Source organism: Vulpes vulpes, chromosome 15, assembly GCF_048418805.1.
Source record: "Vulpes vulpes isolate BD-2025 chromosome 15, VulVul3, whole genome shotgun sequence".
Classification (NCBI taxonomy): Eukaryota; Metazoa; Chordata; class Mammalia; order Carnivora; family Canidae; genus Vulpes; species Vulpes vulpes.
Window position 1 is genome coordinate 107,665,572 of NC_132794.1, and position 12,841 is coordinate 107,678,412.

A 12,841-nucleotide genomic window follows, 5' to 3' on the forward strand; every position below is an offset into this window, starting at 1 on the left:
CCAACATTGGAAGCATTTTAGTCTGAATCGCAGCACACCTGGGCACTAGAAGGCAGAACTTGAAAGTCCCTGGTGTTAGGTACAGATTTTAAAAAAGTAATACAAAAGGAGGGATCCTTAATTGCAGAAAACCTATTTAAAGTTTTGAGGTAAAATGAAATGGTGCCAAAGAATTTTGGACTTATGGTAGTAGAATCCTTTACATTCCTAATGAGACAGTAGGGAAGTTGTGTCTAGAGGGCTTTACATTTGCATCCAATAAACCATTGACTTGAGGGCGTTCTACATCTAGAAAGTTCCCATTTGTAAACATGAACATAATCACTGGTAAATGAGAAGCATCTTGAGCGATATTCCTGTAGACAGGAGGAAAGGACCCTGGGTTCCTGCTGGCTGTGAACACAGTGCAATGAAAAGTATTCTTGGTCATTATTTCAAAACAGATAAAGCCTGGGGTAAATCCCACCTCTATCAGGCCCTTGGATTTACTCTTAGGCTGGCAGACCGTGTTGATCTTAAACTTCCTAAAGGGACAGAAAGGTACCTGTGGTGATTTTGATTAATGAAATAACACCAGGTAATTTCCAAATTGAGTTTCATTAGAGGCTTAAAATTTTCATAGAGAAGTCTAGACTTGAGTGATTATTTTGCAAATCTAAATTACTTTTTGTTTTAAATGGCTTCTGTGCTCAGTACCAATGATGATGCTGACAACTGAGTTTAGAAAAGTTTTAAAATTACACAGATATTTGATAAAAAGTGGGGCACTCCAGAGGCCCCTGAGTGGCTCAGTCATTATGCCTCTGACTCTTGATTTCAGCTCAGGTCTTCATCTCAGGGTCATGAGTTCAAGCCCTGCGTTGGGCTCCATGCTGGGTGCAGAGCCTACTTAAAAAACTTTTTTAAAAGTGGGGCACTCCAGTAGAAATCCCAGCACGTAGCATTTGTTTACTGGACTAGGGCCATCTCTTTGGTGCTGGGAAGCAGCTGGAGCATCTACCACCACGATGAGCCCTTTACCTTCACCAGAAGAAGAGACCCAGATTCTTTCATGTATTACCATTGAACTTTATACCTGTGGGTATTGGAGTTATGAATGGCATGGCAAGACTTATAAAAGTCTTACTAAAAACCTGATGACCAAGGAGAAGGTATCTCTAGCAGGCATTTGAATTTTTTTCAAGTATGGATACATTGATCATAGTTATGAAATTCAAGCATACGCGTTGTCAAAGATGGCTTTTGGAATTGGACTTAGGCTCATTAAATAGATAAAACAAGTAAAATATACACCGAAAACACCTAAAGCACTCATAAAATGCAATCTTATTGCTAGGGATATTCAAGGAAAGGCTCCTGCAGGATATGTTTGGTTCTAGGACTCTGGTGCTCAGCCCTGTCCTGTAACCTTTTCATCCCTTAGCTATGTAGGGTGAAGCTATTACTTTATAGCAACTAATTATTTTATCTGCCCATTTGATACAGAGCTGAGCACTAGAGATAGAGGACTAAAAGGAGTTCTTCCCAGAAGAATATGGGTATGGGGACCAGTCACTAGAGTACAGTGAACTAAACACTAAAGAGGAGACATGTACCAAGAGCCATGGAGTATAGAGAAGGGAGGTGAATCAGAGAGGGGTTTCCAAAGGAGATGACACTTACGGAGGCGATGTTAAGTCAGTGATGGCCTGAGGACTTCTATGAAATTAGCTGAAAATTAGGTAAAAGCTACAGAGATTTATAGAATCACCTGGAAAGGCTTTAGAGATTATTTCTTTATTTTACAAATGGGGAAAGTAACTCATAGCCACTTATCCAAGGTCACATAACCACTCCCTCTTAGATCTCTACTGAGACTTTTCTCTCTAAATTCTGTGCTTAGGAATCCAATAAAATGACATCTGTTCTCTCAACAGCTCTATTTCACTACCAAATATTTTCTTTGTATAAGAAAATAATCAACTAAATTCAGTAGGCATTATGGACAGAAAACAAATGTAGTCTTGGGTTGTATATTAGTTTTCTCTTGTTGCTGTAACAAATTACCACGGACTGCGTAATAACATAAATCTATTCTCCCATGGTTCTGGAGAGCAGAACTCAAGGTATCTGTGGGACCATGCTCGCTCTTAAACTCTACACTCTTCATTTTTCTAGCTTTTCTGTGACTCTAGGCATTCCTTGGCTATATTGCTCTAATCACTTCTACCATCTTCACCTTACCTCTTCTGTGTGTAGAATACCCTCTGCTTCTCACTTATAAATACTCTGGTGATGGCACTTAGGCCACTCACATGATCTGGGATAAACTCATCTCAAAATTCTTAATTCCTTAATTTCATCAACCTCTGTGAAGACCCTTATTCCAACTGCATTAACACTCCCAGGTTCTGGGCTTTAGGATGTGAATATATCTTTGTGAGTCCTTCTTCATATCTCATAGGGTGCCTTAGTGGTTGTGTGTGGGGGAGTAGTATGAGAACAATGCAGGTGCTAGCTCTACTCTCTTTTCTTCAAGCCCAGACATCAGCATGATTTATACATTCACTTCTGAGCCCTACAAACTTGAAGAACAAGGAGAACCTGGGGATCATTCAGAAGTAAATAGGATGGTAAAGGGCCTTTCCAGGAAAGGACAATGGGACATTTAGTAGGGAGAAGTGAAGGCTCAAGGCAGCAGGATGGGGCACATGAGTGGAAATACTAAATGCAGGTTGAGGGATGACCTCTGTGAGTGAGGCTGGAAAGTGGCCCGAGGCCTTTGTGTTTTTGCCGAAGTGGCCTTGTGAGGTAGAGTCCAGAGGAGAAGTTGGAGGAATGGACTTTGAGATTCCCTTTGGTCTCTGGTTCCTGTGATTCCAGAGGGTTTTCATCCATTAGGGAGCCCAGCTCATCACCTTAGTTTCAGGACAGGGACTGCATGCTGTCAACTTTTGGATGCAAAGGTATTTTCACCTGTTCTGGGAGAGTTATGGAGCCATCACAAATTGAGAAGCGAAAAGCAACAGTATTCCACATATTTTTTGCAAAAGTCTGTGACCATTTAAATAGATGTATTCACTGAAGAAAGGACTCCAACATGAAAGCATTAAATACATGAGGAAGTGCTTCTGTACTAAGAACTGCCTATGGCCAAAAATGATTTTTCTAGCATCACTGGAGGAGTTTTAAAAGAATGCTCTCCTGAGAGCATAAACAATTTCAAATAGAAAAACTATAGAATAATTTACTGAAAACCTATAACTAGACATAAAAAATACAATTATATAAAACTATATGTAACTATATATATGTGTGCACATACTTTTTGCTCTAAAGATCCTCAGTGTAGGTCTTTTGTATTGAAAGCTGCACAGATGTTTCTGTGCATCTATCTTCTCCAAATAGAATGACTCATTCGCCATATGCCTGGCACTTGGTAGGTCATGGTGTCCTCCTGTAGCAATAATTTGGAACCATTTCTGTGTTGTCATTCTGGCCACAGATTGGAGGACAATGGGGAAGTAAGAGGTCTTGGATCTTGGCTAAGAGACTGTTTCTGAGTGCCCCTGGTCTTGGTCTAGAGGCCAATTTCCTGTCCCCAGCTGACTGCATATTTGTGTGGTTGTATTGGGTGAGATTAGAATTTTAGCTGTGGAGAGATGAACAGAGAGAGGAGCAGCTGTCAGCAGTGGGTAGACGGTCTCCTAGGATTACCTGGGTGTCCCGCAGTGTTCCAGCAGCATTACTATATCTGCACAAGTCACCCACCCCTGGAAAAGGTGTAATCTCTGAGCCCAAGGAGTCCAACTCATTTATTTGCTGAACTTCTTAGTGAAGGATTGCCCACTTTCAGGTAAGTAAATAAAGTCTAAATGTACAGCCTGAGCTTTTCCTAAGTGTACTCAGCCTTTTCTGAGCACGCCTTCAAGTGAGAGAACACTACCATCACCCCAGAGATTTGTTTTGGTCTCCTCCAGTTCCTGGACACCAAGAGTGATCAGTTTTTTGACTTTCTGACAGAGTATTTTAGAACAATCTTACCTGTTTTTGTACATTATATAGATGGAATCATGCCCTAGGCACTCTTGGTTGTCTGGCTTTTCTACCCGTGTATGCTGTGACATTCATCTGTGTTCTAGTGGCTGTTTGCACATTCTCCTGCAGAAGAGGAATCCCAGTGGTGAGTATACCACAATTTATCCTTTCTATTATTGATGGAGTGGTCGATTTCTCTGTTGATGGCCAAGTACTGTTCGTTCTACTCTTTGGGTTGTCTCCGGTTTGGGGGATATTACAAAAACTATAAACATTCTTGCACATGGTGAATGTCTATACACATATCTGTTGGCTACATACCGAAGAGAGAACTTGCTGCCATGGTGTAGGACTATGGTCACCTTTAGTAGACATGGGGGCCTTACATTCATGGGGGCAACAGGGAGACCCCTCAGCAACACTAAATGTAAAGGATGTGAGGATAAAAAGTAAGCTTGATGAACTAACTGAATTCTTTTCCTTTCTTCTTGCACAGAGCTTTCCATCCTTTCTGCTGCTCTGATTTCTGGGCACTTACACACTGTGTCAGGGGCTGGACATGCAGTCATCTTGTTCAATCTTCATGATAATCATAGGACTCTGGTACTACTTCAAATTTCTATTTTACAGATGAGAAAGCTGAGGCTGCTAATGACAGAGCCAGATTCAAATTTGACTATTAACTCATGTATATGCTACTTTAAAAAACCCCATGAGTTTAATTCCTTAAGACAGTCCAGGGGGAATAAGCCAGTGGGTTGTCATCTGTATATTTTCCTCCCTCCATTCTTAGACGTGTTTATGTAAAGATGAAATAGGATTAGATCAGTAATTAAGGCACATGTCAATTTTTAAAGAGAATTAAAACCATGACGTGAGCCCATTGGGACTTTTCTATCAGTCTATTTTCTTTCCAGCCACCATCCAGTTTTCTACACACACTTTAGGATGATGGACATTTAATTATCACACCAATTTTATTGCTCAACAGTGCATGGGTGAAAGGGAGCCTTCACCTGCCCTTTGCACCTTTTAGCAAATTTGCCTTATGGTGTTTTGAGCTGGGAAGTGAAAAGATAATTACCTATCTAATAGAGTTTATAAGAATGAGTGCAAATATTTCAGTGGCCTGTTTATTAAACAGGCCACTGAGATTTCAGGAGTCAGGGAAAAGTCACACTTTCCTTAATGCAATTAAAGTAGAATTATGCTTTAAGCTTGTTTTCTGTTAAAAGCTTATAAAATTTAACAGGTTGTAGTATCCTGCAATGTATCATACTGCATAGTAGCACCCAGATATTCCTTACAAATGGAATGTATGTAATTTAGAAAGGTGACCGGGTTTTATAGGAGAATCTTATGATAGTATAGTCCAGTTAATGGACTGCCTGGGTATGGTATAACCCAATCAGGAGAACGTCTCATTTGGCAGATGTGATCTAATTCCCTGGCCAAGAAACAGTGTGGGCCTGCTGTATACAAAGCCCTATACTGGGAGCCCTGGAGTCTAGAAGGTGAAGAAGAAACAATCTCTCCCTTTAGGAGCTCATATTGTCTTTAGAAAGATAGGTGTGCAAACAACTAAAAGTAATATGAGGTAGAAGAGTGTTGTACTAATGGAATCCTAAGGATGTTAGAATTTCTGCCCTTCCAGCACCCCTTTCCAGGAGAAAATGCCCCACTTGCCTTGGGTAGGGTTTTCTAGCAACAGATCTTGAGAAAAGAGTGTGACTGCAGGTAGTTCATTTTGGAAGGTGATCCTAGGGCCCTGCAAGGAAGTAGGAAGAGAGACATGGAAGGCAGCCAGTAAAGGGTGTTATTAAGCAAATAAATGATTCTGCTGGGCAGGTCTGGGACAGTGTGATAAACAGCCTGCATCATTATCCCAACAGAGCTCTAGAGCTGGGCTAGTTACTATTAGTCATTGGTTGAAAGTTTTGATGGGGTACCAGTTCCCCAGCACATCTGACCTTCTCTATGAGGCAGCCAGAGAAAGCTCTCAGGACAGTGCTTTAGGTGCTGGCAATAAGGCACCATTGGATTGGTGTGCAAAGGAATGGTGGGAGGAAGGGAAATGAGCAGGGTGTCCCCAGCAGATGGGCTTGTCTTAGGATACCACTCAGTGGTGTACCTAACCTGGGAAGAGGCAACATTGGTGGGGTGAGAAAATGGGCTTCTCTGGGAATGTGAATAAGTGGCAGAGACCTGTTGAGGTGGCACTGGACATTAGCCTTCCAGAAGGGTGGGAGCTAGAGTAGGGACCACAAAAAAGATAGAAGGCTAGGAGAAGGTGGAATGTGGGCAGAGAGAAGAGCTTTGCTGAGAATGTCAGTCTATGGAGGGAAGCAAGTGATGGAGGAGAGAGAAATAGAAGGGACGTGGGGAGAGTCCAGGAGATCTTGGGGAGCCAGCAGCCTAGAATCCCCACTTGAGGGTTTGAGTCTTCATGTGGCTTGGCTGCCCTTTATTTCTTGTCCTAAGAAGCTGTGAGACTGAAAACAGTGTCCCCTGGTGCACATCTCCTTTACCTAAGCTACCTGTGGAGGGTTTCTGTTTTTTGTAGCTGGCCAATCTCTAACTAGAACCATGGTGCCAATGCTGCCAGCACAAGGAGTGGACTGGAAATGATGTTTGTCGGTGTCTGAAATCTTGTAAGTAATCAATAAATGTTGTCATAATTTGATATCCTTCTCTAAGAATTATGGTCTAAAGAGTAGCTAGCTATTCTAGGAGGAGGTAGAATGAATAGGATATTGTAGTTACTCAAATGAGAGCCTGAACTATTAGTGTGGCTGAGGAGGAGGGAATGAGTTTGTTTTAGGATTACTGGATTGGGAGGAACAGAAAACCCAATTCAAATTAACTTAAAATATAGAGAGATCTACATATATCTAAGTGGAGTCCAGTGGGAAGCCTTCAGGCAAGGCTTGATCTATCAACAGTGTCACCTGGCTCCCTTTTCATATTTCCAATCTTCTTCAGGTGGGTTTCCTCCTAGACTGGCTGCCCATGAGGTCACAGGATGATCACTGGCAGTAACCAGTGGATAAGTGTTCTCTTATCCATCTAACAGGAGAGAAAGCATTCATTTCAGTAGTTCCCATGGAAGACTGAGAATATTCCTTTCCCTGGTGCTTTCATCAAACATCTCACATTTCATTGGTCTGAACTGGATCTTGTGCTCACTGTTTATACTCCCTCCTGGGGCTGGTGGTGGCCAAATCCACCTAACTGAACAGCATGATTGGGAAATTCAGGGTCCTGTTGGGAAGGGGAAAGTGAGGAAGGGGAGGGTGGTGGGATCACAAACCATTCCAGGAATTAAGACACATTTCCGAAGGATCCTCACAAGTATGACATGGGAACAGATTGGCTGGGAGGGAAGGGAGAGAGAGGTGGAAGACAAAATGCAAGTTTCCAGCATGGGCATCTGGTAAACAGATAGGTTATCGACTGATGATAAAAACAGGACAGGTTTTGTGGAGAGCAAGTGGGGAACAGGCTACTTTGTTTAACTTTAAATGTATTGATTTCTAGTTATCAATTGATCACTCTCCTTGGTCACAAAATATCAGATTAATTTTAATCAATGGAATGGACATACAAACCACCCTGGAGAAGTGCTTTGTATCACTTTTGAAGTAGAAATCATAAATATATGAAGAGATGAGGTGTTCATGTGCTTTCCATTTCAAGCTTTCAAGTGCTTGCAATTTTAGAGCGAGTGTCCTTTGGCACCTTAGCGTAGTGTTCCTCAGGGGCTTTTTGGCTTGCTCCTGTCAGGATTGTGCACACATTCTCTGAAAGGCTCGGGCTTTACAGAGATAGCAGGAACAGAATAGGTCCTCTGGGCGGATCTGTCCCCACAGTGAGCATTCCCTCTATGCCAATGGAGCTTTGGTATGGGCTTTTGAAAACTGAGTGCTTAATGTGTTCTCCTAAATCCTTATGTGGCACCTGAGTGGTCTGAAAAACAGATTCTGCTTTGTAAAGGACCAGAGAATATATTTTTTTCAGTAGGTTGAAGTCCAAGGACATTGGACTCAAATCATGTGGGGCAAAGAGCCCTGAACTAGGAATCTGAAGTCCTGACTGTAGCCCTGGTTTTACCACTGACCAGCTTACTGGTTTGGGCAAGACAGACGAGCTCTCTATGCCCCACTTTTACTGCAACACAGCAGCAACGAACTGGATTTCTACCGTATTCTATCTCTCAAGTGTGAAGGTCTATAATTCTAGTGCTTTTCTTAGACATAAAAACCTCACCTAGGAGAAGGTGAGTGATAAGTAAATGGGAGATATGGGCTGTTTGACACATATACCACCAAAAAAGAATGAAAGGGCAATATGGAAAGACATAGCCCTTATGTTCTTGGTAAGTTAATAGCACAGCAAAATTACCATGTCTGTATCTATCTAGACATAAATATATTCATGGGCCAGCTGCTAATGGATCTGAAACAAATTTTCAAAATTGCGTACCTGAGAAGCATGTTATTTCTGAGGACACGGAAAGGTGCTCATTACCAAACAGTGATGGAGGAATTATTACTAGTATGAAGTTCATCTCAGAGACCAGACTTTTTTTTTTTTAAGATTTTATTTATTCATGAGAGACACAGAGAGAGCGAGAAAGAGAGAGAGAGAGAGAAGCAGAGACATAGGCAGAGGGAGAAGTGGGCTCCATGCAGGAAGCCCCACGGGGGACTCGATCCTGGGACTCCAGGATCATGCCCTGGGCCAAAGGCAGTGCTAAACCACTGAGCCACCCAGGCTGCCCAGAGACCACACTTTGATGCAATGTGCTTACAAGGCTCTTGTTAAATCACTCAGATTTCAGGTGTTATGTAGAAAACAGTCAATTAAGTGGTTTCTTCCTCCCTGGTTTTTGATTATAATATGGCTCCTGAGTGGTTAATCTTCCCTGGGGAGAGTCTCTCATTACATACCCAACTTGAATGTTATGCAGATGGATATGAGATAGTTAATGGAAAAAACATAGGTTGCCACACCCTTGGGCGTGATTAATCTAATAACACTAAAGATATTGTTGAGTTCATGAGTTCATTTGAGGTTATGTATAATTTGGATGTTCATTCTTGCCAACAACAAAAGATATAGAAAGTAGAACTCTTCTCAGGCGGTATAGCTGGTTGAGATCAGAAGCATGCATTCTGCAAAGCTCGCATTCGCAGTATCAGTAGTTCTAGACATCCTTGCAGGTGTTAGGTGAAATGAGGATGCTAAAAACTAGAGAAAATTCAGTTCATGATGACTTTGTACTTGAAGCCTAAACTCTGAGCAACTGAAGTCAAGACAGCACATTCCTGACAGGTATCATGAAAAGCCCAGTCTGAGGAAGAAACCATTGGAGCATTGACCAGACTGATGATGTAGATCTTTTTCTTTCACTCATTCACTCATTCATTCATTTATCCAATTTGATGCATTCTGTTTCAGACGTACTAGGTTTGAGTTTTCCCTAGCACGTTCAGAGGGAGATGACAAATAGCTATAAAACAGCTACTACCCTTTGGTGAGGGCATGTCCCATGGCACAATGGCGTCCAAGCTTCTTGAGAGTTTATCCTAGGCTAAGCCATGTTCTTTCCATTTCTCAAAAAAGGGGCAGAAACTTAGAGTCCTAATTGCTTGTCCCAAATCACACAATTAGAAAGATAGCAAAGCCAGGTATTTTTTAAAAAGGCTTTTTGTAACATTTAAAAAAAGATTTTTATTCATGAGAGAGACAGCAGACTCCCTGCGGGGAGCCTGATGCGGAACTCAATCCCAGGACCCCAGAATGACCCCCTGAACTGAAGGTAGATGCTCAACCCACTGAGCCACCCAGGCGTCCCTGTAACATTTTATTATAGAAAATTCCAATTCTCACAAAAGGAGAGAAATAACCCACGTTATTTATATAACCCATATATTGATACTAATGTGTAGCGTCACTCAGCTACAACAATGATCAGGTTATCTTGTTTTATTTATACCTACCATTGGATTATTTTGGTAGCAAATACCATTTCATATATAAATATTTCAATGTGTCTCTAGAAGATAAGGGCTTCAAAAACCCCTCTAATCCTATCTCCCCCCATTAACAGTAATTTCTTATCAGCAAAGGTCTAGCATATGGAGTCCCCATTGTCTCATACTTTATACTTTTGTTTAAATCAGTCTCTAACAGGGTCACATATTGCAGTAAATTGATATGTCTCTTGTCTACTTTAATTCATGGTTTTCTTTTATAAATTGTTGAAGAAACCTATAGAAGTTCACTTGTGTATTTCTCTTATTTTCTTCCCACAGGGAGCCACTTTCAAGAATTATTTAGTCTAAGATCTTTTCATGCCTTACATATACACATATACAAAATATGTGTATTTTATGTGTAAATGTGTATGCCTTGACAATCTCTGTGTGTTGGAGGATACAGATTCATATAATTCTTTTTAAAAAAATTTAAAAATTTTATTACTATTGTTTTTTTACATTTAAAAAAAATTTAAATTCAATTTGCCAACGTATAGTGTAACACCCAGTGTTCATCCCATCAAGTTCCCATCTAATCCTTCTAGGTGCTCTATGGTAATTCCATGGGGTGAGTTCCTATACTACAGTGTATTCCAGTGAGGCACATTTGAAAATTTTTTTTTAATATCTCTGACTCTGGCTATGGAGCATAGTGGGCAGGCTCAAAATCTTTCTGTTCTGTTGTCATGGAAGTAAGAGAAATAATAACTGTTAGTATTTGTAGAGGGCTTGACTTCTTTACTAAATAATTCTATACTAAATATTTTCATAACCCTTTTCTTGTAGAACTTTGTAACTTAATTAAAAATATTTCTTACTCAATGGAAAGTAGGCTTGGTATAGGAATGAAAATTCTATTTTGGAATTATTATTACTCCAATCTATTTTAAAGCATTTGTCTGCCCAGCTTCCAGGGGCAATATTAGAAAGAGTACTATTGGTGGGGCCCTCTTGTGAGAAAACTGTATTGTCACCCAGGAGCATGGAGGGCAATGGGTCAGGCAGTGAGAAGTATGAGCCAGAATCAAGGGGACAGAGGCAAAGGTTGGTCATTTTGGTAAGAGTCAAGGAAGGAAATAGCTCGCTCTTGGTGATTATAAAGACGCAGGAAAGTTTATCAGTTCAGAAGCCCAAACTGGGAAACTGAGGCTGGCCCTGCCTCTCTTACACTCTTACTGTAGAACTGTATCCCCATTGTTATCCCCATAACCCAGAGTCTCCGATGCTATCACCAAGATCCTGACAGTACCTGCCATGTGCTAAGAAGAACAAGAGAAGTCAGTCTAACTTACTGAAAACTCTGAATGGCATCCTACTAATATAATAACGTAATAGATTGAACCAGATGAGATGCTAATAGGTTTATTTTTGAGCTACAAAAATGCCAAATTTGGGGGCATCTGGGTGGCTCAGTGTGTTGAGCATCTGCCTTTGGCTCTGGTCACGATCCCAGGTCTTGATCTCAGGGTTAGGAGTTCAAGCCTGGAGTTGGGCTCTATGTTGGGTGTGGAGCCTACTTAAAAAATTAAAAAAAAAAATCTGTATTGCCCCTTAAAGAAATTACCATGGTATCATTATATTGTACACCCAAAGCTAAAAAAGACTCCCACTGCATATTAACTATACTGGAATTAAAATAAGATTAAAAAAAAGAAACTGCCATAGACAAAAATCATTTAAATCAAACTCCCCCAACAGTTGATGGGAATATAAGAGCATTTAAAAAAAATTCTTTTGAATAGACAAAATTCTTGAAAATGATGGAAGTATGCTAAGTGGAGTAGTATTCAGACTTTTCTAGAGACATGATTAAAAATGTTTCAGATGATGATAATGTTGAGGCCTGAAATTGCAGAAGAGGTGAGAGGCAGTTGATGTGAAAATGGGACTTGTGTATCAGAACACATTTATGTCTTAATGACGTCTCACAGGTAGTGTGAGAAAATCTACCAGCCTATTGTACTTTTTTTTTTTCTTTTCTTTCAAGTTCTGGTTTCTAAGAGCTGTTTTTATCCTTCTATAGACCCTTTAAGTCTATCTTATGTATATGGAGTAGCCTCAATTCCCTGACTTCATCTCTTTCCCTTTCGACCTATTGTCTATGCTACAGTCAGAATGACTTTAAAATACAGTTCTGATCACACTACTCCCTGGTGATGAGGCTTATCCATACCCACACAATAAGGCCTAAAGCCTTAATATCTGAATCCAGGCTTTTCATCCTTTGGCAGTAGAGAGGTATGAAAGAGCCTGGTCCCCAGAGCCAGACGGCCTATAGTGTACGCGTGAAGAGCTGAGGAAAGTGCTGCACACAAGGAACACTTAGCTATGAGGATGATCTGGCTCTGGCATATCTCCCATCTCCTTTCCATCCTCAACCCCTCATGTCATCCGTCTTTCTAAGCACTCTCTAGACACTGAGTATTTATTACTCACCCCTCACGACAACCCACAGAACTGAGTTTTTAAAATCAACTCCTATTTATAGTGAGCTCTGGGGCTCATATCGTATTGGGATCAGTTGGTACCCTTTTAAAAATGCTGATGCCTCATCCCACACCTATTGATTGTGGTGTAATTGGTTTGGAGAGGGACTCAGGCATTGGTTTTTATTTTTTTAAGCCTCTGATTGATGCTAATATGTGGGTAGAGATGCAGCATTCTGGGTTACTTTAGAGAACTGGCCCAGTTCTTTTTCCCTCTGTTGGACTTCTGGGAAGAGAAGTTCTAAAGTCTTGTTCTGAGCATGACCTGTATTATCCTCCACTTGATATTTTGTAGGT

General features: G+C 40.9%; 1 long non-coding RNA gene across 1 annotated transcript in view; it reads left to right on the forward strand.

Annotated features, from left to right (window-relative positions):
• Positions 1–3,621: 3,621 nt before the first annotated feature.
• LOC140595737 (uncharacterized) overlaps positions 3,622–12,841 on the forward strand; it is a 38,892-nt gene continuing 29,672 nt past the window's right edge. Inside the window, exons 1-2 of the long non-coding RNA XR_011997603.1 lie at positions 3,622–3,835; positions 4,045–4,162. This is a non-coding gene — a long non-coding RNA (uncharacterized lncRNA). The remainder of the gene's footprint in view (positions 3,836–4,044; positions 4,163–12,841) is intronic.